This window comes from Cyanistes caeruleus, chromosome 1 (assembly GCF_971803275.1).
Source record: "Cyanistes caeruleus chromosome 1, bCyaCae1.hap1.1, whole genome shotgun sequence".
Taxonomy (NCBI): domain Eukaryota; kingdom Metazoa; phylum Chordata; class Aves; order Passeriformes; family Paridae; genus Cyanistes; species Cyanistes caeruleus.
This window is the reverse complement of record NC_141701.1, coordinates 54,601,492-54,629,233: the sequence shown is the minus strand read 5'-3', so window position 1 is coordinate 54,629,233 and position 27,742 is coordinate 54,601,492.

Genomic DNA, 27,742 nt, shown 5'->3' with positions numbered 1-27,742 from the left:
GTCAGGTGCCATCCGAACAGTCATTTCGTCCAAACCTACAGTGTCCACAGGTAGAGGCAAAAATGGACATTATATACTGACAAAATACATCTTTGTAATATATTTGACCTCCAAGAAGTTTGACATCTGTTATTATAAACATAAAAGTTATCTATCACCAATTTTTTAAGAGAGATAATGAACAAGAAGGAAGGAAAAAGAGAGAAGAGCTGTATTTCCATGGCAGAGAAGCGAGTTAAGAGAGTAATTTGTCATGTCATCACTGCAGTTTGTTAGTAAAAAGTATTTAGAGAATAGGAAAACTACCTTTTTGGCTTTAAAAAAAAAAATTAAAAAAAAAAAAAAAAGGAAAAATCTTCCTGAAGTTAATGATGAAAGTTAATCTAAAAGTCACTTGATTAAATTAATTACTAATGGTCAAAGTGATAAATTTAGTGTTTATTTTTATTATATTTTAATGGTATGTATATTAATACAAATAGATGCTTGTGCATGGTTGCATTTTCATTATTTCATCATCTATATTCTAAAACTTTTGTCTTTGTATTTAAACATAGACATAACATTTTAAAGGGCAATTTGTGTTACTCACACTGCTTATGAAAACACAGATGTGCAATTCCCTTTCTTCTGCTGGCCTAGTCAGAAACACAGTACTGGTTTATGGAGGCCACTGACATGATTCACTAGGAAATTTTTGTTTTCCTTTTAATTTATATTTTATTAACATTTTAACAATTTAATTGCTCTTTTTTATCTTACATTTATCACATTTACAGGTGATAATGAAAAAATTTCATGCACTTCTCTAGATTGAAAAAAAAATTTGAAACTGCTCTATAATAATTCAGCAGAGAATTATTCTCTCCTAAGTGGTCAGAATGAATTCTTTGAATGTCTTTGGTGCCTACTGAAAGTCTCAATAAGAAATGAAGATGCAATGGAGTTTCAAAGAAAAGTTCAATGCTATTCAGACTGAGAGAATCCACAAGAAACATTTATTTTCTAATGAACTGATAAACATAAGTCTTATGTATGTGGTGTCTCTCCTTTTTACCATCTCTTGTTCCATGCCTCTTCTCTTTCCTGCTGATGACTTTCTTTCCTACTTAACTAATGAAGCTGACATAATTCTGAAAGGTACTCAAAAAATGATTGTTTGCGATAAATTTACTAGGCAGCATATGGATAGAAAAATGTAGTTTTATGTTTTGCTGAACTGATGCAGAATTGTTAACTAGACCAAAATGAAGAATTTATGTATATATGTTCCAAAACAGAACATACAATTTATGTTCTTTTCTAACTTTTACAAAGTTCTTCCTGTTGACCCATATGTTCCTCTGCCACCATCCCTTTCTGGTCACCCTTCTCCCCAGCGCTAAACATCTGAATGCACAGCTGCCCCATGACTAGAGCTGAAACAAATTCTCTGTACAAATATTATTCTGCCAGCTTGGTTGGATTTTCTTAATGTAAAAGGGAATTAATTTTCTTTTGATATTTCAGTTTCTACAGGAAACTAAGAAGACATTATTTCTTTCTTCAGCTATGGCACACCTTGCTACTTCCCCATGCCTGAAATTGTTTTAAGTGAAAGCAAGAACCTTTCCTGTTAGAATTACCTCTGCTTTGGCTCAAAAGCAGTTTTTTCCCAGACAGGTTATGATGAACCTCTCTATCATCAGTACAAACTTCCCACCTTTCTCCAACTTCCCTCCAATGAATCTGCCTTCCCAATTATTCCTGCCCTGTGATATGTCCCTCTAGGTAGATACCACAATTTTTAGTGCTCTGATATTTCTGGGGCAATATTCTAATGTGATGTGCACAGTATCTCTGTTGCAGAACATGTAACATCCTGAACTTAATAATGAAATTAGTTTGAAAGGCATTTCTAATCATGCATATCTAATTGAATTCATAGCAGTAGTAGCTTGATAAAACTTATGGACCTAAATTTTACAGGATGTCATGCTGGATACTCTCGTACTGTTCCCTTTTGTTCTGCTAACTTCCAATTTGTGTAAAAAAAAAAATTACATACAATATGAAAGCCAAATTTAGAAAATGTTTTATTATTAAAAAGTTCAAGAAGTCTTGGAGAAAATCTCTCTAAAATTATTATGCCTTTTAGTAAGAAAATATTTTAAAATATAAAACCAGTCTTCATAACTGGTTTTCTTAACTCCTGACAGCAGTAACTGAAAAATATAAAGGAACTTGTTATAATTTTATTGGATTTTTTTGGGGAGAAGGGGGAGCAGACATACCCTTATAATACTATATATCTTATAGTAATCTTATTTCTTATTTTTAAGTCCCTCTCTTTATTCCCCTTAATAAATAGCTTGTGTTTCACAGTGTAATGAATGATGTTATGTGAGCAGGACTCTGTCTTCCCTGGCAACATGAGCTCAGACTACTGAAGAGAAACAAGTCTTTGAAATTCCTAGTAGCAACCTTTCACCTTTGCTCCTTGCTCTCATGAAAGACTGGAGAGTAGAAGCTGAGTTAAGCTTTTCAGTTCCAAATAACCTCAACTGCATATCTCATTTTAGAGTCATCAGGAGTGTCACTCGGAAGGCAGAGTCTTTGACACTAAGGAAGAAAAGAAGTTGTATTTTGAGCATCACAAGAGGCCCATTGTTGCTGATTGCTAGAAAGGGAGAGAGGGAAGGAAGGGAGGGAAGGAAAAGAAACAACAAAACAAACTAAAAAATCCCACAAAAAACCATCAGAGGCTTTTAAGAAGCTTTGAGCCTTGAAAAATAAATAAAGCATTGCATTTGAAACCCCTTTGTGCATTAGAACAAAGACATAAAAGTTTATCATAAAATAAAGGTCTGACAACTTCAGCAAATATATCCATGGAAATGGAACTTACAAAGGGGTGTAAATAAAAAAAATTAAAAATAAAAAATTAAAAAATGTTAAAGTGAATAGTTTGCCATCTGGGTTTGAAGGTTATTAGAATGTTCTTTGTTGAAAGATGAGCTTTTTCAATTAATGACTATGTAGATTTAGATCAGTAATTCCTTTAGTAATTATACTCTGTGTAAAGAAGGAATTATATGCCTTGTAAGCATGTTCAGTTCTATCAAAGTAGATTTGTGAAAAAAACTGAATTAAAAAGATAGTTTATCTGTAGTAGTTCACATAATAGATATGTCAGTCATTATATCCTGGGAGTCACAAGCAAAATGCAGACTTGATTTTTACCTTGTCATTAGATGAATTCCTTACTTTAAACATATATTTTTACCTGACAGGTTCTGAATCTTTTTTGTTTATTAAGCTGATGAAAAAGAGGACAAATGAAATGATTATGTTTTATTACTGAATTGACCATAATTTCTATTTTTCTTTTTGTTTTTATTGGAACGTTTTCTGATTTCAGTGTGTTACTGTCATCGGTTCTTGCCCATTTAGTACTTGAATCTGAAATACTGTTTTGGAGCAGAATCAGCTGGATATGATATTTTTATTTTTTTTTTTCTTAGTAAAAGAATATGTTCCAAACTAATGTTTTCAGAGAAACTGAAGATATTCATCTTACAAAGGCTGGCATTTGCTTCACTCACATGACTTTAACAGCATTCAAATGAAACATCACACCATTAATTCAGCAGATAAATAAATTAGTCTAAAACATTTACAAAAGAAGAAAACAGGGGTTACTAAACAAAAATTCAAAAGTACCTCATTTTTTGGGACTTATTTACTAACCTATTCTACAAGACAGATTAATGTGAAAGCTTGTTATAAATCTGTTTCCCCCGACTTGAGGCATCATTAATGGTGCCAGAAAGTAGGAAAATATGATGTGTTTTCAGAAATAGATGAATAAAAAGGGAGTGTGGCCAAACAGGAAATTAAACTGCATTTATTACAAAAATAATAGAAATAATTATCTTTAGCTTTAGTATTAGCTTTTATTTTTCTGTCATACTTCTTGGTTCTTTTCCTCTTATTATCTTTCATTTCATTTAGTAAACTCAGCACTTATTAACTAGAATAGATGTTGATTTTTCCCCACATTCTTTCAGTCCATCTGCACCATACTGAGAGTGGGACACCAAGGAGTCAGCAGAGGGTCCTGCTCCTGTTCAGGCTCTTGCAAGAATTAGTTGCTCTGCTTCTGGCTGCATTTCTCTCCCCAAACCCTCACTTTTTTTGCCCCTGCATGATTAGAGAGATTCTAAACGTCCAAAAATTCTTTATCATTATATGATTATCTGGCATACAAAAGGAAAAGCAGATCCTTAAGATACCGCAGTCAATCAAACATGCAACTACACAATGGATCCAGCTCTTCCCTGAGGACACTTTATACTGCAGCCATTTAATCTACATAATGCCAACATCAGTCCTTTTTGCTAGTTTCCTGTATTGTAATATCTGTTTTGGCCTTCTGTTTTCCATTATTTTTATCTCATTTTTGTTATTATTTATTTAATGTGGACGTTTTTCCACAGGAACAGCATTTTTTTATATGCAGTTGGCATATGACCCATAAAAAAATTGAAGTATCATTAATGAAATGCTGTATTGAATATAAAAATAGAAAAGAATTTTTTTTTAAAAAACCCTTCAAATTAGAATGTCTAATTTATCTCACATTAGTCAAGTTACTGTTTCATAACTATGAAAACAGGATATTTTTGAGATTATTAGTACAAAAAGGGAGAAGTGGATTTGAAAGTCTTTTTTCCAGACTCTGTGTGTTTTTAATTTTTATATGATTTTTATATGATTTTGCTGATTTTGAGGGTGTGTGATTTCAATATGTTTCTTAAAATGATTAGATTTGGCTATTATTTCCTAAGTAATTCCCAAATCCTAGTTTTAAGATGTTAGTTGCATGATAAAAAATACAATTACCATGAACATGCAGAAAGAAAATCACTCAGTTTGCTTTCCAATACTCATATGTAACTCTGTCACCTGGGTATGAGAGGTAATTTAGAAGTACTGTTATACAAACATTCTCTAAAGTATTGACAGGCTGATGAGTCTTTTGACAAGATTTGTCTCAAGCTCACACACCTGCTCTGAACCTTTTGATTCTCAATAAAACTCCTAAATATCAGCACCATTTCAGTAATTTTTATCCTATTTTTAGTGGTAAGTCATTGGAATATATTCCATATATTAATTATTTCAGAAATCAAATCTTTTCCTATTGTCCACTTGTTTTTTTTTATTGTCTTCATCTTCTTTTTGGGATGCCTTTTTTCATGGTGAAAACTGACGAGTAATGAGGAAAAGTTAAGGTCTGGAATAAGAAAAATATTATTGTTATGACAACCTAATAACTAATGATGTAACTAACCATAACTAATCAATACTAGTTTATTTTGAATAGGCAATGAAATGTAAAATTTTTATTTTGCACATTATTAGAATTCTGCATGAGCTCTTAGTCAAAATTAAATATTTTTCTTTCATAACATTCTGAAATTAAAAATGTTTCATGCCCTTAGATAGATATTGTTGTGTGTTTACACTGGGCCCTTCCCCAACACCCCCACTCCAAAAAAAAAAGAGAAAAAAGAATTTGTAAAATTATATTTTTTTGTGATAGAGGTAATGGAGCCCATTGGTAATACACTGAGATATCCTCTCCAGTGTTTGGGATAATTAAAATGACACTTTTTCAGACTCAGCCATGTGTATGAGTGGTGAGGAAGGTAGTAGGTAGGAAAAAGGATCTAATACATGCTCAGATTTTGCCATGATTTGAAGGCCAGACAAATCCCAGATAGAGTGCCCTGGAATGGGGAAGCAATTCATCTTACGGATAGAGAAATGTTAGGAAGGCTTCCTGAAACAATTAATGGAACAGCTTGGAAAATGCTGATGAAGAAAAAAGAAACAAAAACAAAATCCAGCAAAATCAGTCATCCCTAAAAGCAGTTTTCGGACCCTTCTTCTTTTTTAAATATAAATATTTTATTTTGGCTGAGAACAATCAACTATGTTCTACATCTGAAAAAAAAGGAGAGGTTGTAGTAGCATCCACAGCCATGTTTTTCATATCATGCCTTAAAACAAGTTCAATGCACAGAGAACAATTATGGAAGAAATTTACATTAATTGTTTTAATGTTGTTATCTGTGTTGATACACACTTCTAACCACATAAAAGCAGTCACAAGTTCTAATGGGAACTCTGACAGGAGTGGAGAAGAAAGGCGGGTTTGTCTGTTTGTCTGTTTGTTTGTTTGAAAACAGACACAACTTTTACTAAAACTTGCTATAATTTCAGAAAAAAAAGAGTAAGAAACAACAAAAAAAAATCTGAATTTTAAGTTAATTTCTCATATCTGTTAAACAAAACTAAATAAATCACAGCCTGCCTATATATTTTCCCTTTCATGGTAATGTTTAATTTATAATAGCAAGGTATGTAAATGATTTTAAATGCAACATTTTGACATCTGTTATAGGGAACAGTCTCCTCTCAGACTTCTAAGAAGTTCAGAAAAGCAGATTCCACAAGAGATAGCTAGAATTACACAAGAAAATAAATGTGCACAACAGTTTAAGGTCCTTTAGGCACAGACCACCAGTTTTCAATTTCACACTTCATCTTTGCTTTCACAATATATATCCTAGGAATGAGATTAAACACACAGACAATGCAAAGTAGATGACACTTGAGTGTTTAACACATATTTCTTTCCCTTGCTTACTTTGTTGTAATGGATTCAGAAATGAAAATATGTATAGAAAATAAAGAAATCCTAATCACTGAAAAAATAATAGAATCTCTTGAAACTGAAGCAATGCACTGTTCTGGGTTATATGAAAACATTAGGCTGCATATTTCTCTGAGTGTACTTAAATGCCAAAGTACTTTTTGAGGTTTGTTTTATAATCCTATAATAAGACATCATCTAAGCAAAGCCTGTATAATTGATTATAATGTCAACAATATCGCTTGCCCTGGAAGAAGGATTAAGTTATGTTTCATTTGAATCTACTTTGATTTAGGTTCACTTCCTTAATGGATAACATGAGCAGGATGAAAGGAGAAACAGTTCTACCCTCTCTCCTCAAAACCTTCTAAACAGAATTTGACAAAGGAATACTACTCATTCATCAGTGTTGCTTTTACCTAATTTTTGTATGGTAAAGACAATTTTGTCCTGGCTGGCAACATCTACTTAAAGAATATCAAGATTTAATTTATTGAAAATTTCCTGATCAGCAGTAGAACAGTGTCCTGAATTTAGGCTGAGAACAAAAACAAGCAATAGTTGCCATACTCCTCTTTCTCACCATGGCAATAAACAACTTTTTTCATTTACTCTAGGGAACCAATTTAGCAATTTTATGAGAAAATTAGAGAATAAAAGAAATACCTTCAATAGGTAAAAGGACCTAAGTAGCAAAATTTCTCCTTCATTACATGCAATGAATGTATTCTGTGTTTTGAGTCTGTACAAAGTCAGTCAAGAATTACTAATTTCAATAACAAAAAATTGCATATTAAGGTGCAATTTCCTTTGAACTTGTCCAGTGTCCTGTTTCATCCATGTGGTTCATCATATTGAGCTTCAGCAGTGAAAAATCAAGGGGATAAAACTTCCACTTTGATATTGAATGCTTTTAAACTTGAAAATGAGCAATAGTTTTGTTCGTACATGTGTCTACTGCTGTGTGTTATGAAATCCTCAGGTTTAATGGGGCCCTGAGAAACTTGGGCTATTGAAAGGAGTTCTTGATCAAAGCCAGGATTGGAACCAGATAATTTTTAAGATCCCTTCCAACCCAAATCATTCTATAATTTTATCATTCTATGAAATTAAGATTTCTCCATTGATTATTTTAAAAAGAAGCCAAATTAAGTTCAAATCAAGTGAAACATAGGGAAACTGAGTTTTTCAATATAAGTACTTTTGGTCCTAAAACTGAAAAAACATAACAAACAAAACCAAACAAACAAACACTACAAACAACAACCACCAAAAACAAAAATAAAGAAACAGAACCACAAAAAAAATCATTACAATATCACAATAAAATACCACATTTTTCCAAATAAAAAAACCCAAAACTATCAACAAACCCAGCCTGAAAAGGATTTGTCTTCCATTTCAACCAAGTGTGAATTAAATCTGACTTCTTCAGTATCTATGGAGTAATGTGTCCTAGGACTAGAGCAAGGGAGACCAAACATGCCTTCTCTTCTGACAATGTATACCTCAGATTTTTTGCCTTCATACTCTCAGATTTATTTATAACTGTTTATATTAAGAATAATAGTGACCCCTAGGTCAGCCATTTCCTGGCACTTAATCACTGACTGCATGAAGGGCCTAAGGCAAAGGCACATATCCTCTGGCCAGTGACTGCCTGATTGTTAGGAACTTCTTTCTTTGTCGGTATCGCTCCTTAATTTAAGTGCTTGGTGAACTTCAAATAGTAAACTGTCATTTTGGGTTTTTTTCTTGTTTTCTCAAGTACTAATTCCAATAATAAAACATTCATCTGCCTATGTTGTCTCCAACTAATGTTTAAAACATCCTTGAAATACACAAAGAAAATATCAAAGTCAGATATATTTTTGTTTCTCTACTCGTCTACAAATTTATGTCTATTGCCACATCAGAAGAGAGACAACAACTGTTTTCAGATAACATTGTTTTCAATGTACATATTTCTACATAGAAAAATTGCTATTTATCTCCTGGAACAGATTTATTTATCAACCTGCATAAGAGGAAAATGCAATAAAAAAAGTGAGGACACCTACTATCTGGAAATGGAACATTGTTTTGGGTTTTTTTTCACGAATTCAAGATTAGCTTTTTCCAAAAAAGAATTGATTTGAATGTTTGTCATTAGATATCAACATTAAAAATACATGTGAATAAATGTGCTTGGGAAAGAAGTCTTTATGGTTTGACATCATTGCTCCGCATTTCAGAATCCGAGAACAAGGCATCAAAGCAAAGTTCTGCTGAGCATTTGTAGCTTTGTGGTACAAGAACTATTTCTGAGTTCTTAACTGTTTAGAATAAGAGACTGACAGAAAGTGAGTTACACAATTCCTCTATGGCTTTAAGGGCCTGCCTGTTTTGTAAGAATTATTCTTAGAAAGAAAAGGATTTTTATGTAAGGCAGAAAAGTATAAAAGTGTTTCTCAGGAGCATCTGAGCTTACCACATCTCAAATTGAAATTTTTCCAATAATATATCATTCTTGATGATCTGATGTCAATTTTCACTAGCTTAAAGTGTGATATTTTGATCATGTGACTATAATTCTGTCAATTCCTCATTTAGAGTCTGGCATTTGTAATCATATTTGTTGGCTTAAGGTGCTTTGTTTAATATAGCCTTCTGTTTTTAATTTCCTAGATCATCAAAAGGAAAAGAGGAAAATGATCTTTCAAAGTTTCCTCAAATTTCCTTGAAAGAGCAATCTCCACTAAAACTAACACTGAATTCATTTTCAGTGGAACAAATGTAAGCCATAATGTACTGACCACTGAGCAGGTCACATTTTGATGGAAAAAGAGGTGTCATTTTTGACAGTGAACTCCACAAAGACAGATTAATGAGATTTATGGATCCTGATTTTGGTATTCCCTTGTGCTTCTGCCTGTCTCTTGGTATTAACCTTGTCTTCCTTCTGCCCTTTCCTTCACACCTTTTATTTTTATTTATTCTTCTGTTAATTTTCTGTTTCACATTCACACATAGCATAGACTGGCTTTGTTTCCCAAATCAGGTTCCTATCTGGTCAAGTATCTGAAATTTTCAACCTTCAACATGAATACCTATGTATTCCAAAAAAACTGATATTTTTCTCCTTGTTTAGCTAAGGAACAAAGGTACTGAAAGGATGAAACAGTTTTGGTACACTCTGAAAATCCAAACCCCCAATTTTAATACCTTTTCATATTTGTGTACATTAAGGTTTATAAAAATTAGCAAAGCATCCACATTTAGTCAGAATTTTACAGAAATTATAAAATGCTTATTTTCTACCTTGGAGAATATTTTATCCCTCACACCAGTTCTTCATCACATTTTGCTGAGATTTTCAAGGAAGACAAATCCCAGGGCAAACTGCTTAAAAGCAAATGATAATATGTAACAGAAATTTTCATTTTACAATACTGTGTCATAATAAATATACACATTTGTCCTGAAAAATGTCAGTGTTGAAGACAGCAAAGTTTTTCTTTGTGATCTGGCATAGTTCTTTTTATGTACTTACAATACCTTCATGTTTGAATGTGTAAAGCCTGGAAGATGAAAAGAACTAAGGAACTTTCTCATGAACAAGTTTGTTCCTGACATTTGTGACAGGCTGTAAGCTGGTAACAAACCAGATCCATACCCAATTTACCATTCCTGTAATCAGCACAAGGAACACAATCTTACATATTTAGTGACAAAATAACCCCCCAATTTCTTTTTCTCAAATATACTCTGCTGTTGCCTTGTAAGGAATTATGATGTGAGGATGTCTGTTTCTAAGCTATGCAAGCTCTGATCTAATTACCACTGTTGCCAGTTATTGATTTACTTCAATTCTTTCCCAACAGCTTTAGCTGAGTTACTTTATTTTTTCTAATAAATAACAAATAAAATAATTTTGTTAACTTCTAACAATCTTTATTTTTTACTGAGTCTGTACTGTGGAACAGATCTAGCTGAAAAGTTGGATAAATTTGCCCTCACAGCTCCATGCCGTGGGGCTTAGATGGCCACAAGCACATGCTCAAGCTATTTTAAGACAAACTCATACACCTTTATTCTATGCTGAACCCTGGAGTGCAGACATATGCTGTAACATTTAGTCATGAGTAATGTGAAGACATCCAGGTCTTTTGAGCTCAAAAAATCCCACTTCCTAATTTCTCAACAAATGTAAATTATAGACCTGGTATTTTCAAATACATCTGATGAACTTACAGGCATGATTTCACTAAGTTAAATATGCAAAGGAAAATGGTGTAAGACACATTTAAAAGGTATACTCTCAGCAGTCAGTGAAGTCGAAAAGACGATGTCTTGGATGCATACCTGGACTTCTCATCAGCCCCTGCAAGGCTAATTTAAGATTAATTTTTTGTTCCAAGAGAATTCAGCATGGGACATGGTCCTTATGTCTTGACAAACTAGGGAGCATAGGTACAAACCATTAATGATAAAACTATTAAAATAAACACAAGCCACAACAAAATGATCTTTTAGACTTTGTGTAAGTCCAGATAATTTTAAAATATTACTAATTACTCATAAAATGTACATTTAAAGTTTGTTCTTGTAGACTTTCTAAGATACTCATAAATCCTGGGAAATATTAAGGTAGGAGGGGAAGAGCTTAAAATGAAGGTTATTAAAAAAATTAAAATTCAATTATGAAAACAATCTATTCCATAAATAGAGATACATACCTACATCTTGCTATTGTAGGTTATCTGGGAGAGGACATATGGACCAAAATATTTTCAAAAGAACTTTCTCTTTAACAAAATGGTCCATAATCATCTAATGTTAATGTTGATCCAGTGCAAGCCATATTGTTACATGGCGTCAACAGAGCAGAAACATTTTCAAACCAAGAGCAAAAATTGTAGCTCATTTAGATAACTCACAGGAAGGATATTGGTTTGCTATACATGTGCAATCTGAGCACAGAAGAGCGCATCCAGGGAAAACAATTTGCTATAGCATGAATTTGGCAATAGTGTTTGGAACAAGGGACAGGGCCATCAAACTTCTTCAGCTTTCTGTATTTCAAAATATCCTCATCACTTCAGTCCATCACTTTGCATTACTACACACAACAGGATGCTCAGTTTCCTCTAAAAAGTATCATGGGAACTTGATTGCGGATGATTGAGTTGTTTATTTTTCTGAAGAATTTTAGACTTCTTAAGAATGTAACCAAATATTATTGTACCAGTTACTATAAATTTAGTATTGCATTTCTGTAAGAATTACTCTTTCATTGGAAGAGTGTTAATCTGATTGTTTGCTGTTACACTCACGTAAGGTAAAAGAATTGAATGTTGAGGTAGAATAGGGACTGCTCTGTAATAACTAATAAATATTTGATATCAGCATGGTTATTGGGATCTTTTATTCATAATTTTACTAGGCTAAATCAACGCTGCTGAAGCCAAAAAAAGCAGAGAAAGCAGTCTGTGGTTCACTCTAGCAAACACTTGGGATGTTTTTATAAGCCATGACACTGACTGTGTATAGATGAACTTTCCAATTAGTTTCAGGTGGCCAGTCTGGCTACAAAACCCTGGAATAAAAGAGGAAGATGTGAATAAAATACCATATCCCAGTGTAATGAGGTCAGACAGACAGTAGAAAGTTGTGTGTGAGCCAAAGACCCTAGAGAGAAGAAAGAAGTGAAAGAGCAGCACCAAGGGAAGCTGAGCCACTGCAGCGGTGAGCTGATGACAAAGGGCCACTTCACCCCTCCTGCTCCTGCTCCCAGCTCTCAGCACCAATTTCCTCCCTTTTCCCTGCATTGGTGCTCCTCTGTCCCCACAGTACACTCATTCAGAGAACTAAATTAGCAGAAAACCAATCTCTGCTGTTACGTTCTCAGCTGAACTGGCTCACTTGAGTGCCTGAGCTCATAAATGAACTTCTGCAGTTGGAAAGGGAGGGAAACTGCTCCTTTCAACCACATTTGAGACTTTATCAAAACCTTAGAGACTCTACTAAAAAGAACACACTTTTGGATGTACTTTACCCTTGAAAACAAAGCTAGAAATTATGTTTCCAACAGCAACTTCTGCTAAGATAACAGAAGTGAGGAAGGCCATCTTCAGTACTGTCAAAGACTCCTGATGATATGTTTTGATTATTCACCTGTCTAGTAGAGATGAATCAAAGCTGTCTCTGATCACTCTATCTTAGAGATTACTGTGAGGCTGAAGTAAAAAAATAAACCTCAAGCAAAGTAAAGTCTTGACTTGAGGCTCAAGGGATGTTACTTAAAGAGAAAAAATCTGGCTAACTGAGCAAAATTGATGAGAGTTTGAATTTAAAAGACCTCTGTACCAAACTTCATGTACTAATTTTATGTACCTGTAATTTTAATGAAGATTCTTCATTAAGCTAATTGCTATTGAATATCTTATATCTGAATGTTGAACATCAGGTTCTATGAGAGAAAATATCTTATAGCTATGCCTGTCTATTAAGGGAGATATCAGAGCTGTGAAATTACCAGAGTTTAAACTTTTTGAAAGCACAAGACTCCTAAAGCAATTTTGTGAGTCTCACTGTAAACAAAGGGTGATAATAGGAGGTACAGTGGATATCCTTCCAAAGTATATATAAAACTGAGATATATCAATGTATTTTTGGAACAGAAATGGAAAAAGAATAAATATTTATGGAAAAGCCTGATGGAAACTGGCGAGACCAGAAATCAGCTTTGAGGTGATACCTGGATTTGCTGGTGTGGCACAAAGTCCCTCTTGGCTCCTAGCTCTACCATAACACTGTTAATATACAGAGTATCACAAAGTGTAGCTGGCCTGCAAGTCAGTTCTGCATAGGAGACAGCACTCAATAGTTAGTGCCTATCAAGGCTGTGTGCACATATGAGGTCAATATGATATGATAGCAACTGTATGTAGCAGATCTATCAAGAGAAGAATCAATGAAAAATAATTTCCCATGGGTTGTTTTTTTTTTATATATAATTTATTGATTTTCATTGACAATAAGAGATCTTAATTAATATTTTTATGGGAAAATCCATGTTGTCTTTCATCTGTATGGATTCTTTGACATATTAGAGGGGACAAAGAAACATCCAGTCTTCCCCTTGCTGGATTGAGTAGAGGAATCTCTTTCATTTAAGTTGTCTGCTTCATGAAGCACAATATTTGTAAAACCTCTACTTTTTTCTTTCAATGAAAACCTTTTTTGTGGGCAAAAAATGAACATGTACTTGCTGACATGCAACATGGGAACATCTTCATGTCCTCAATAAAGTTGGATTAAAAACAATGTGCTTCAAAGATGTGTTTCAGAGCACTAACAGTAGTTGTCACAAAATAATGCAGTGTGAGAGAATATCCCTTCTAAACTTAAATAAAGTAAATGCAGAAATAAGAGACAAGGAACATGGAAATATTTGTCTAATTTAAAGTTATAAATATTGGCCCATATTTTTACTGAGGCCCTCTCAGCACAGATTTGTCCCACACTTATTGCCATTGCTAAAAATATATCTGGTGTTCTTGCCACTTGCAAACTTGTACTTTTATATACACATATTTTATGTGACATCTTAATTAACACCTAAGACAACTTGTAGAAGCAGACACATTTGATAACATGATGAAGCTCAGCAAAATGTAGAGTTAAATGCTGTATATTCCAAAGTAGTTTAATAATGCTAAAGATAATGTACAAGATCTCAGATAAAACACAAAAACTCACATAATAATGCTTCTCCATGAAGAGCAGGGATGCCAGGCAGGGTAGAGAATATAAGCCACATAATGGGGACAGTTTTAGTTCTACCCAGTAAATCAAAGCTTGGCAATGATTGCTAAAGTTATGATCCAAGATAAGACCCCAAGGAAAGTGATTAAAGCTGTTAGCAGAGTGTGGCCAGTGCAGCAAATGTTACCAATTCAGAGCAGAGATTTTACTGCTGAAGGGATTTTCCTTTCAAGAACCGGATTAGTTATCCCAGATGTGTTAGAAAAAGCATTTTAAAGAGATTGCATGAAGGCCACTAGAAAATGCAAAATCAAAAAGAAAAATAAGATCTCCTTCACACTAACCTAGAATGAACAGAGGAATTTATAAAACCTTTCTTCCAGCAAGACATGTCAAGAAAAACAACCCCATATGAGCAGCACAGGAAAGCTATTACTGGGAAGTAAGCTAAACATAGAGCATAAACATTATTTTGACTAGGTATATGCAATCTGTTCTATACTGTTTTTCTAATTCTTGAAATAGCTTCCCTAGATGACCTTAAAATTTAGAATACGATGGTACAATTGTAGTCTGATTTGGCTCTTTGTTTTGCTTGGTTTTGTGAATCCATTTTGGGGCTTTGGATTTTTCATTTTGTTTAGGGTTTGGTTGGGTTTTTGTGTTTTGTTTTGTTTTTTAACTATGAGATTTCATACTACAGTTGCTTTCTTAAAGGCAGAAGATGAGAACCTTTCACTGTGATGGATCTCTTTTACTCAAAATGTTAATAAATATGAAACCCAGAATTTAGTAAATACAATAAATGGCTCTACTTTTGAATAATGGAACCATACTGGTTGGACTCAATCTGGGTTGAGAGGCCCCTCAGAACTTCCTCACCTCAAAGCAGGGTCAGCCATAAAGCTTGACAAGGTTGCTTATGCCCTGGAAAGAATAATGTTCGTATCTTAAAGGACACCTGGACATTCAGGTGCCTGCTGGAGTGATTGGCGAAACATATCTGATCATTACAATGATTAGTTGGCTGTTTATATTATCTGGCAAAAGAGAACATTAAAAACTACAGTTTTAAGTAGCTTACAGTATATAAGTAAAGGCTCACACTCCCTAACTAAAAGGCTGAATACAATATTCATTTATTTTTTTTTTTTTAATGATTGTTAAAAATATGAGCATGAGACTTAGAAAGTAGAGTTTTTAGAATACAGTAGTTCTACCTAAGAGCTGTGGTTGTTATAAGACAATATGCTTTGCATCTGTAAAAACAGCTATATTTGGTTTATATAATAAACCCATACTTACAATAATAAAACAGAAGAGTCCCATGTCTTTACAAAAAAAATCAAACACTAAAAAAATACAATTATTATTTTTCCCTTGTCCATTTGCACCTGTTCCATGGCCTCACAGTGCAAGGATTTAGGAAGCAGTGATAATAAGTTAGTATAGAATAATTAATTAGGCATTGGTGTCTAACAGATAACAATGCAGTAGACATATAATAATGCTTCAGTCCTGAGGTCAGTAATTGTCAGTGGATTTGTAGAAAGATAGCAACAGGAAAGTTTTTATTACACTGCTTATTAAGAAAAATAAATTGGTCAAGTCCATATTGCAGAAAATAGTAAACTACCAACTCTTCTAGTTAACTTGTCATCTGTTAACACTCCTAAGGTATTCACCTGGCTAACCTGCTTCCAGAATCTAAGTTATCATCTCTTTATGCTAACACACTGTGTGACATTGGCTTGCCAGCTCCCTCAGAGCTGATATTTGATGTGTGCATAACATTCATTGTAGTGTTTGAATGTGATCTCAGTAAATCTGAGAGAAAAGGGACAAGTGGAGGAGAAATATCTATCCTCCTGGAGTGTTAGAACACTGACATGAAAGGCAATTAAAAGTTTCTCTTGTGTGTTTACTTTCAAGATGCTTAAACCAGTGATTTTTGTCTAGTTATCAGAATCAAAATATGTGGATTTGAGAGCCATGTATGACCTTTCTGAATCACTACAACTTATCTGTATGTCCTTGTATGACTTTTGCCATTATGTCAGAGAAATGCCTCTAGTATAATTAGTTAGTTAATTAAATATTTTATTTAAAATATATGTAGCAGAATGGCTAAATTGCAGTCATCATATTTACATGGACAAAGTTCAAATAGTCATCTAGATAGCTGAAGATTATTTGCCTTTGTGAAAGGCTTAATTTTAATAAACAAATGTTCTGTTTGCCTGAGGTGTTGGAAATTTTTCTGGCTTTCTACGTTATTTCCAGATCCACAGGAATCCAACATCTCTGGTTTGCACAGTGTAGTACAATTTTCAATTAATTCACTTTCCTGATTAATCTGGTTTTATTTCTACTAGCAAAAACATAGAAGTGGATTTCTAGCCACATATGTTAATTCAGATTTCTTGACATTTTTCATTAGCTGAAGGCAGTGATCCTGGTGTTTTACACAAATTACAGCTCAGTTGCATGATGCCTATGTGCATTCCAGCAGTTTTAACTGAATATATTTCAAAACTTAAATAGAGGAGAGAGGAGGGGAATGTCTTCAGCCTATTGAACTTTGCTACAGTGTTGTCACAAGTGTTCAAAGAGCAATGAGAGATAAACTTCAATGAGTAATGGTGGGTAGAACAAATTCCTGTATGACCCTCATGGATATCACTTGCTGTTTTAAGGTGTGTTTCATTGAAGTTCAAAAAAAATACTTTGAGGCCTTCAGATGAAAGGTACTACAAAATGAAAAGTGATGTTGTTATTAGTTTGTGTATTCCAAGCCCCATTAGGACAGCTGCAAAATCCATAAACTGAAGTTTGCATTAGAATCTTTGATCTTAGGTAAATTCTTTATCTTTGAATTAGTGGATTAAAGAAACAAAAGAGAAATATAACCTTTTTCTGTGCATTTGAGTCTTGTTTACTCCCTAATGCATTATGTACTACGTAGTATGTTGTTCTTGATCTTCCAAGTTATTTGCAATTAATGAATAATATAATAAAACCCATCAGGTCTTCAGTTTTAGGATAGTAAAGTGGTTTGTATACTCAAATAACTTAAGGCACCATTATGTTCCCATTCTAGGTGCTTGAAAATTGAGACAAGCATAAACAAAACAGTTAGTGTTGTTTGAAGAGTATGGACTGGAATTACATATGCGAATTAGACTTCATGCAGTATTTGTTCTTACCAAAGCTTTAAGACATACCACATCTTCTCAGATGATGTCCCAGGAGTTTTATCTCTACTGAGGAGCTTCACCAGGACTTCTATTGCTGTTATTTTATTGTTATAGTGCCCCTTAGACTCATACTTTAGTTTCCCTGTCTGTAACAGAAATGGGAGAGGTTAAGTGCTTTACTAATCTAGCTGCTCTCTATAGTATCCTCTGCAGAGTACATTTATACTCCCTGTCTTTTAAATATTCTGTGTAAGAGAAACTTGTATAGAAAAGGAAGACATGAGTTTTTTAGAGATATGCTCTGGTTATAATAACAGTAAAATAATCACAGAACACAGACCAGACTCCTCATATGGAAAAAATGTCTTTCAAATAAACCTTTATGTGGAGTATTTTGGTAACAATCTTGGGTTTCTTTGCTTTGGTTCTTTTGATTTTTTCAGGCTGTTCTCTAAATTGGATCTTTAGCTTCTCTTACAATCAGATCTAAATTGTACTTGCCATCTCACTTTAATATTTTTTGTTTAGTAATTTAAATGTCATTTCTCAGAAACAAATATCTAGGACAAAAGGAAGTTATTGCATAGTTGAATGGTGTTTAAAGGCATGAAGATAAACAAAGTCTATTGTAATTATGCCAGGGGCATATTTTTGACTGTTCTGCTCTGCCTTCTATAATTAGTCTTGAAAGCAAATACTGTTACATTCAGCCACGAAATGAAGTGGAAGATCTGAGTTTATTAGAGATTAATAAAGTCTCTATGAACATTCCTAAAAAGCTACTGAACCCTTAAGTATAGATTATAGGTCAGAAGACATTGCCAGTACTTTCTCAGAGGGCAAAAATTGAGTACACTATGTCTATTAACTAAAATGAGAGTGAATAGAGGGCTGTCGAATGTTAATGGAAGATTTTAACAAATTACACCATAGAAAAGGATGTGTGGTATTTTTATTACAACATTTAAATGTATTTTTAACAGTCTTATAACTGTGATGCTTTATGAAAAAATCCAAAACTCTCATTACTGAAATTCATTGCAGCAATATGTGCATGTTTAAGTAGTATTGCTCATTTATAAGGACATTTAAATGTAATTTTCTGAAAAATTCTAAACTATATTACCAAACTATATTACCAAACTATATAAACCCCTTACATTTGAAATTATGTCATTTTCCATCCAAGGACCTTCTAAAGAGAAGCATCAGCTGGCAATGATTTCACTTTTCCTTTCATAAATGGTACAGAGAATACAGAAAGTGATAAAGATATTGTGTAAGCTTTTCAGAACAAACATTACTGCAAACCCTCATCGCTTCATTGTAAAGAGTAATATCAGTGGAAAATGGATACTTAGGTGGGGAGAAGACAATATTGCATGTTTCTTTCTTCATGAATGCTGGAAAACACTCTTATTGGTTCATCTAAAAACTATCTTCATTCTTTTAATTATTCTGTTTCCCATAAGAAATTTCTCCCTGTTGACAGGCAGCTGCTTGAATTTTTTAAAAGCTCACAAGGAAATCAACAAAAAATTATTGTTTCCAAAAAAGCAGACCTCAAGCAAACCATTCTCTCCTTGTGCTAGACACAGTGAGGGAGGTGGTGACAGTGAAGAGCCACCTACCATCCCTGGAGGTGGTTAAGGAAAGATTGGATGAGTGCCATGGTCTAATTGACAAGGTGGTGTTAGGTCATAGGCTGGACTTGATGATATCAAAGGTCTTTTCTGGCTTTTCTGACTTAGTTGATCCTCTGATTTCATGATTAAGTGATATATATGTTGTAAATCTGACACAAGGCAAACCAATGGACTTAGCATTTTCTTGCACTGTCACCTAAATCAACTTTGTGTATCGAATTGTAATTAACTTGATTTGCAAACTGAAGCTCTTTGTGTTGCAAAACAGAAGTCACAGTTGCTCTGAAAAAAAAATAAAAGGGCACCAAACTCACAAAAAATAAGCCCCAAAGAAATCATATTAATTGGAATAAATTTTGAAAAATCTCCAATGCCTTAAAGCATCTCATACTCACTTCTACACGTGCAATTCTGTATTTAACACATAAAGTATGATATGTCTTTAGATCACCTGATATAATTTGTCAGCTATTATAATTCTTGTGGCAACTGTAAGTTATAGATCTTTTCCCAGTGGACAAATATTTATTATTTCTGTATATGTATGTCCATTACTTCATTAATTATTATCAATTACTTTAGAGTAACTCAGGGGATTTAGTCCACATAATTCACACTGGACTAGACATCTACATCTCTGGAAAAATACAAGCCATTACCCCTAGATGGAATGTCTTTTCTTTTTAAGTGTTTTATGTATTTGAATAAGATCAGTTTTAATCTACATATATGTGTGTGTGTGTGTGAAGATGCATGTATATATATATAAATTATATACACAGATAAATAAAATATTTTCAGAAGAATATTAAAATTCTCAGTCAAACAAATACACAAAGTAGTATCTTTTTTCAATAGGTAGTCCATTTATATAAACACAGTAACTCACCAGAGTTTGCATTGTATCTTTCTTTGAATAAAATCAATGTACAGATACATTTCTGTATGTACAGAATACATTTATGTATCTGTATGTACAAATACATTTCTGCAGCATCTAAATAGGGGATTAATCAAAATTTTGAGAGGTCCCAGATGCCTGATCACATTTGGTTTCTTAAAGAAAATCCATTTTTATACCACTATGTTTTCTGAAAGGTCTATTTGTATTTTTTGTCCAAAATGGAAACTTTCTGGCAAGAAACCATTGTCCTTATCTTCAGTCAGGGGTATAGGTAACAATCTAATTTATTTCCTCACATCAAGCTAGCATATCACTGAATAAATTGCATAGCTTGTAGACTCACTTGATAAGATAAACAAATGAGAGTCTTTGAGTTTATATTATATTGCAGAACAAATTGTTTGAGGCAAGGTATGTAAAAAAACCCCAACACTAGAAAAAGATAAAAGATTGTTGAAAGAAGGAAAATAACCATTTTGAAACCTGGATGGAACTATTTAAAAATATAGGAATGGAAAATATATATTGTGTCTATATGAGGATAATATAAATTGAATTCTGAGGAAAAAAAAAGGTCAGTCAGAAAGATATTGGAAATCTGCAGAAAGTGAAATCTCTTATTAATTTAATAATGGAAAATATATTTTTCCAGAATAGCTCCAACTTTGATTTGAAATTAGCAAAGCTTCTTCTAAAAACATTCCTATTTCCATTCCAACATGGAATAGAAAAAATTTTCATAACAGTTAATATTTTTGAAAAAATCAGTCCAAAAATTCTGCTGAGGTCAACTTTTCAAGACCCTTTTGCTTGATAAACTATCAACAAATAAATTAAATTTCCTAAAGACACCAGTATATTTTTTCAGAGAATGTTCTTGTATTTTCTGTTTACATTTTTTCTGTTTGTTTTTCCTGAATGCCAGTCCTTAATCATCTGCAGTTAGATTTCATCTTTTTACTTCTGGCTGTGCTTCTTTTAGCCACTTACTGACATGCTGACACAGCCAGAATTACAAAACACTTCTATGCTGAACTAATCCTCAGGATTTCACATGGCAGAAATTCACATTTCAGCCAAGGTAGTTTGCAATATGAAAAAAAAAAAAAGTTAAAATAAAATGGTTCAGTGCAAGGATTGCGTTTATGATTATCTATTTATGAAATATTGTACAGTAAATTGAGACACAGAATACATATGTAACATTTTTTATATATATATATATATGTATATGTACATATAATATATATAATATAAATACATGTGGGTTTATATATGTAATGTATTTTCATCCACACAACATAGTTTCATGGACATGTTGTTACACTACTTACATCTAAGTTTTCCTGCCTTACAATGGAGTGCTTAATATTGAAATATATTTAATTTCCATCTGTGGAAAACATGGGGGGGGTTTACTGTTGTTTTTTAAAATCAGTGTTTTTTCTAATTCTAGAAAGTTGCCTAGAAAGCTATTTACATTACACCCAATGATTAAAGGAATATATTTTCTGTAGTTATATAAATATATTGTTTGTTACAGAAGCATATATATCTATATGTGTAGAGACAGTTTAATTCCTGGAGCCAATATTTTTTGTTTAAGAAAATTTATTTCTTCCTGGCTCTGTTGAAAGACATTCTGAAACATAAGGAACTTCATATTTTAATATTACTTTATGTTGGAGTAAAAAGTTTGAAAATAAGTATTCAAATACAGACATATTTTATTCATTTCAAAGGAAACTGCCAATTTTTGTTCCAAGTACATACATTAGTATTTTTTCAGATCTGATATTTAAAAATTCAAAACACAGAATGATTTTTTTATGTTAATTGACTCTTTTATCAAAAAGTAAGTCTCTTAAGAAAATGTGAATTTTGTTCTGTTGCACTTCTTTTATTGAAGTAAGAATTATTCAAATTTTTCTGCGTGTGGCATAATGAAAACATGTAATTTCTTATAAAATGTGAAAATAAATAAATATACAAAAAACAACTCCCCAAACCAGTGGAATTAAGTACATCTTAAATTTGCCAGTGTAAAGTGGCACTGGAAGAATGTAGAAATCACAAAATTAAAAAAAATACGTTAAAGGTTTCTCTGGAGGTTACCTAGGCAAACATCTCATTTAAAGAGGAAGTTCTAAAATTACCTCAATATATTACAATGTTTTGTCCATTAAACTGTTTGTCCATGAGCAGGTGGCCATACACTTTGAAAAACAGATTGACAGCAAGAAGCGTGCAGTAAGTAAGGTTGAAACTGACTTATAAATGCAAGTTGATAAAAGCCTAATACAGTTCAGCAACCTAAAAGATCAGCTTTGGCATTAACTTACAAAAAATCTTGACTCAAATGATTGTTTGAAGGTCTCATAAAGCATCTGTAGTAAGGATAGAGAATGTGTATTCTGTTGTATTCTGTGTTTATCTTCAGTGCCTGCAGGATAAGAAGAAATTCTTCACCAGTCACTGAAGAGCAAATTAATCTGAGGAGCAAAGTATTTACCAAGCTTTAGAATTTATCCTGAAGTTTTCAAATCAGATCTTGATTTACTTTCTGAAAATCTTTAATGAATTGGTCAAAACCTACTAAAACTGAATAGTAATGAAATCATATATCTATACATAAAACAATTTTAATTATCATATCAACTCTTTAAAATGAGTTCACGTATTATCCAAAAACAGTCCTAGAAGCTATGTCCTCCCATCTGTTTTTAGGAAACTAATTTCTTTCTTCTTGTCTCATGAAAATATGGAAAGTATAAGTTGAATTCTGTGTAAAAGATGTCTGGTGAGGTTTACTGGCAGAAAAAGAATCAGTAGATGAAATCATATGAGGGATATTTCACATAATGAAAATGAAGCCATATATTTGATATGCCTTTACTGAATTTGGTGACTGCAAAAGGAATCTCAGAAAGGAAGGTGAACTTGATTTAAGTTAGTTCATCACAGACAAAACCACTCTCTCTGAAGCAGATCATTTTGATTAACAGACCTCTAGGAAGTGAAATTTTGCCCAACCAAAGACTACCATAGAAACAGAAGTGTGTGTCTTTCTACAAACACTGAAACTGGATAATTGTAAAGGTCTCTTCCAGCCTTGATGGTTCTATGAGTTTGTGAAACTCATGGTAAATAAAACTATTTACTACTAAATACTACAATTATAGCAACTACAATTGCTATTGTAATTGAGCAATTGGTACAAAATTTATTTGGACACAAATATTTGGCACTCAGAATCATCAATAACACAGTTCATTATAATTGTAATAAAATAACACTTCCACACACTTTTTCTGCACACAAAACTGTCCATGATACGCATATCAAAAATAATCTATACCATTATACTTTTTAATCATGTTACCCTAAAGTGCTAGCATTTAAATATATTACGGTGGTTCCTCCAGAAACAAAGAAAAGCAGAGGTGATTTTGATCCAATTGCCATTAAAATTAACAGTAAAATTGTCATGAAGGTGAGAGACACTAGATACAGCAGCTTTATTGACTCTTTTGGTTGCTCAAAAGAAAATACATGCCCATTACACTTATAAACAGGCCCTGTTCTACCCTAGAGGACTTATCTACTATCAGATGAATGTAATTCATTAGATCACTATCCAGAAAACCCTTTGAGAATACTTTCAGAAAGTAAGAAGGAATTCAGTGACTTCCTTGTATTCTTCTTACTTTAATTCCAGAATGGTGTCCTCTCTACTTGCCCTTGTATTTTAATTCCCAAGTATGGGGTTTTTTTTTCCAAACTATTCCTCTCCATCTGGCACTCTGAAATTTTATATAACACCTTGTATATATATTTTTCAGAATTTTTGGTACTACTGATTTTGACAAATAAATGGAAATACTTAAAATGGTAGACATTTATTTATAGTTGTTATAGTTATAGTTAGTTATAGTTTATAGTTATAGTTTATAGTTATAGTTATAGTTATAGTTATAGTTATAGTTATAGTTATAGTTAGTTATAGTTGTTATAGTTATTTCAAGATGTACCAACAAAATGATCATGAGCACAATTGTACTATTCTTTCTTGGTTATCTTAACCACTGTGACTTGCCTCTAGTTCTTAGTGTCATTCCCTTTCTGTCAGTGAATTTTTCACCACATTGGCTCACACCACAGCATATGACTTGACTCCAAGTCAGGCTGACTGAAGAAATGACTGAAGAAAAGGCCAGGTTATCTCCTGTCCCATATACACTATGCTTCCTTGTTTGGATGGGTAAAAGATTTAGATTTAAAGCCAGGCCTGTTCTCTTGTCCTGAGTTTCAAATAATTAATTCTATTTGATTTTACTTATTATTATCAGGAAGAAAGTCACAAGGTCAAGAGTTCAGGGAAATGATCGACCGGGGCTGTATGTACCCACCTAAAAACACATATTTCTTATCTTCTCTATTATCTCTATTATAGTACTTTGATCCCAGATGCAGCAGAAATCTACCATGAAACCCAAGAAAAGTGTCCAAAACTGAGATGAAGTATGGAAAAGTCTTTTTAGAGGTGGGGTTTTGTGGGGAGCTTTTTTGTAATTTATTTATATTATTTTACTAGTAATTTTATAATTTTCTTTGTAGAATATTTGAAAATTAGAAGCAACAGAGGTTTCTATCAAAATATATATTGAGAAATAAATCTGGTGGATTTGGCTCCATGAGGCTTAGAGTTGGACTCTGATCTTAAGTGTCTTTTCCTACCTAAATGATTCTAAGGTTCTGTGATTTATTGATGAATTTAAATTTGTACCTGGAAGGACTCAACAGCTCAATGCTATCAGATTAAGTGGAACAGATTTTTTTTTTGTTTTTGTTTGGTCAGATTTTTCTGACTTGGATTGGAGAGTTATATCAACTGTCATGGAAGAATTCAAGCACAATAGAATCTCAAGGAACAAACTACACCACGAAGTGAAATAAATTTTAGATCTTATTTCCAAGCAGGACAGATATACCAGCAAAAATATAAAATTTATATCTCTTTTAAAATCCACTCCAACACTGTATAAGGAACACACATTCACATGGAAGACAGTCTCTTCTGCCCCAGTCTGACTGTGACCAGCACTCTGGAGACACTGGAAAAGGATGCTCACTCCAACCAGTCAGCATAAGGAATCCTATCTGGCAAACTTGTTCCTGTAAAAAAAAACACCTCAGGTTCTTCTTGACAGTGTTAAATTTCTGTGGATTTGCTTCTCTACTCCTATTCCTGCCCTTTCCATTGTTTTCTCACTCAGGTGGTCAGGGTTGGCAAAAGAAGTCTATGGCCTTACTGGACACAACACCCCAGGCCAATTCCTTTCAGTTTCTCCATGTCTAGAGCCAAATAGCTGATATTTCTTGTTTGTGAGTGGCTTCTGGATCTGCTCTCTACTCTCACCATCCCCAAAAATATTTCTAAGATGTTAAACTGTAACAAGTCCTTCTCTTATTTCCTCCCTATGCATATCCAGATAAAACTCAGATCTCCTCAGTATGTGTCCCCATAAAAATTTTCTATGCTTGTTTTGCTGTTTCCATCAGTCCATTCCAAACCCATCTAATAAGTTAGAGGTAGGCAGATGTAGCTACAGTCTCAGTGATTCGAATTTCTGCCTTCATTAGGTATCACTCTGTGACATCAATTCAGTACAGGATGTCAAAGCCAACTGTAACTAACCTGGCAGACAGTTAAGAATCCATCCAAATGGGGAGCATAGAGAAAATGGGATGAAAGTTTTTGTTGACTATTAATAAGTCTTTGTTCTAGCTAAAATATAGTACTTCACTCTTGAAATATCTGATTTGAGGAATCTGCCATTTAGATCCCTTTCCCTGCCAGAGTTTGCAGCATGACCTCTAATACTGTTAAGCCAGCCAGTGCTGTGCTGACCTGGTGGTTATTTGATGCACAGAAGCTTGCAAGAATTATAGTAGGAGGGAATTATTACACTCAAGAAATTATAACACTTCACAGTGATTTTAACAGAACCATTGATATACCTTTTGAAGGCAGACAGGTTAAGTTGCTAAATTGCAAAATGAAGTTCCGGTATTAAAAAAACGGCAGTTATTTAACCGAGGGAATCACCTATAAAATATTCTTAACCCATAACAGGTAAACCCTCCTCCAGAACTTTCATGATCATAAGTACCTCCTAACACCTAATTTGTCACCACTATTAGCAGAATCAAAGAGCTATTAATAGAGTTTCCATTCCTCTAACACGTAGCAAAGGCAAATAATTTGCTTTTACATAAACGCTTCTAATTTTGATAGAGAATAAAAATTAAAAATAAAAATCTAAGATATTTCAATTAAGAGATCATTTTCATTGAGAGTATACTGTTCTAATATAGCATAACAGTGATATAGGTACCTGGTTCATTTATTTATTTATTCCTCAGTGATAAATATCCACTGTTTGGTCTATGCTTGATTAGAAGTTGGGCAGATAACCACTTCAACACTTCTGGGTGAATGGAAGTTATTGGATGTTCTGTTTTATGTATTTCTTGCAATAATTCTGCCTTTGGACAAATATGGAGGTACACCATACTCATTAAATATGAAAACGTAATAAAAATGCACCTGCACTGCTACATACAAGGTTTCAGCCAAATTAGTTGCTATTCCTGATCATTAATTAAAGAGCAGAATTTCTATATTTGGGACAAAAAAATCTGTGCCAGAGCATCTGTTCACTTTTCTTGAAATGCATGATTTGTATTTTCTAATACAGATTCTAGCAAATAATATGAGAAATTTATTCTACTCAGAAAACACAATCGTACATCAAGGAAACTTGCCATGTTGGACTAGGTCTTTGGCCTCACTGGAATAGCTAATAAAAGTTTGAACAATAACATGCAGTGTAAGAATTTGAGTAATGCTTGCTTTAAAGACAGGAAAATATACGAGACAGAGTTGGTTCTTAAGTGAGAGAGGAGAAAGTACTGTAAAAACGAAATGCTGTATTAATGGCTGATTTTCAGGCAGCAGTCTTCCAGCTTTGAAACTGGAATTGACAAAGGAATTGATGCATATCTTAATATCACAGAATCGTAGAATATCCTTAGCTGGAAGATACCCAGAAGGATCACCAAAGTCCAGTCTCTGGCCCAGCACAACATCATCCTCAAGAGTCACACCATGTGCCTGAGTGCATTGTCCAAACTCTTTTGGAGCTCTGTCAGGCTTCATGCTGTGATCACTTCCCTGGAAATCCTGTTTCAGGTCAACCACCCTCTGCGTGAAGAATCTTTTCCTGATAATCAACCTAAACATCCCCTGGCTTAGCTTCATGCCATTCCATTGGTTCCTACTGCTGCTCACCAAAGAGAAGAATGAAATTGCACCAAGCTTTGTGAGATCTTCATGGACTGTTCAGACCATGCAGTAGGGAAGAATGAAAGGTCAGCAGATGTTTTTATTACATTGATTTTACCTTCTGAGGAACAAAATATCAGTGAGACACCTGGCAATTTAATACTTATTTTCTTTAACATTGCATCTTGCATGCTC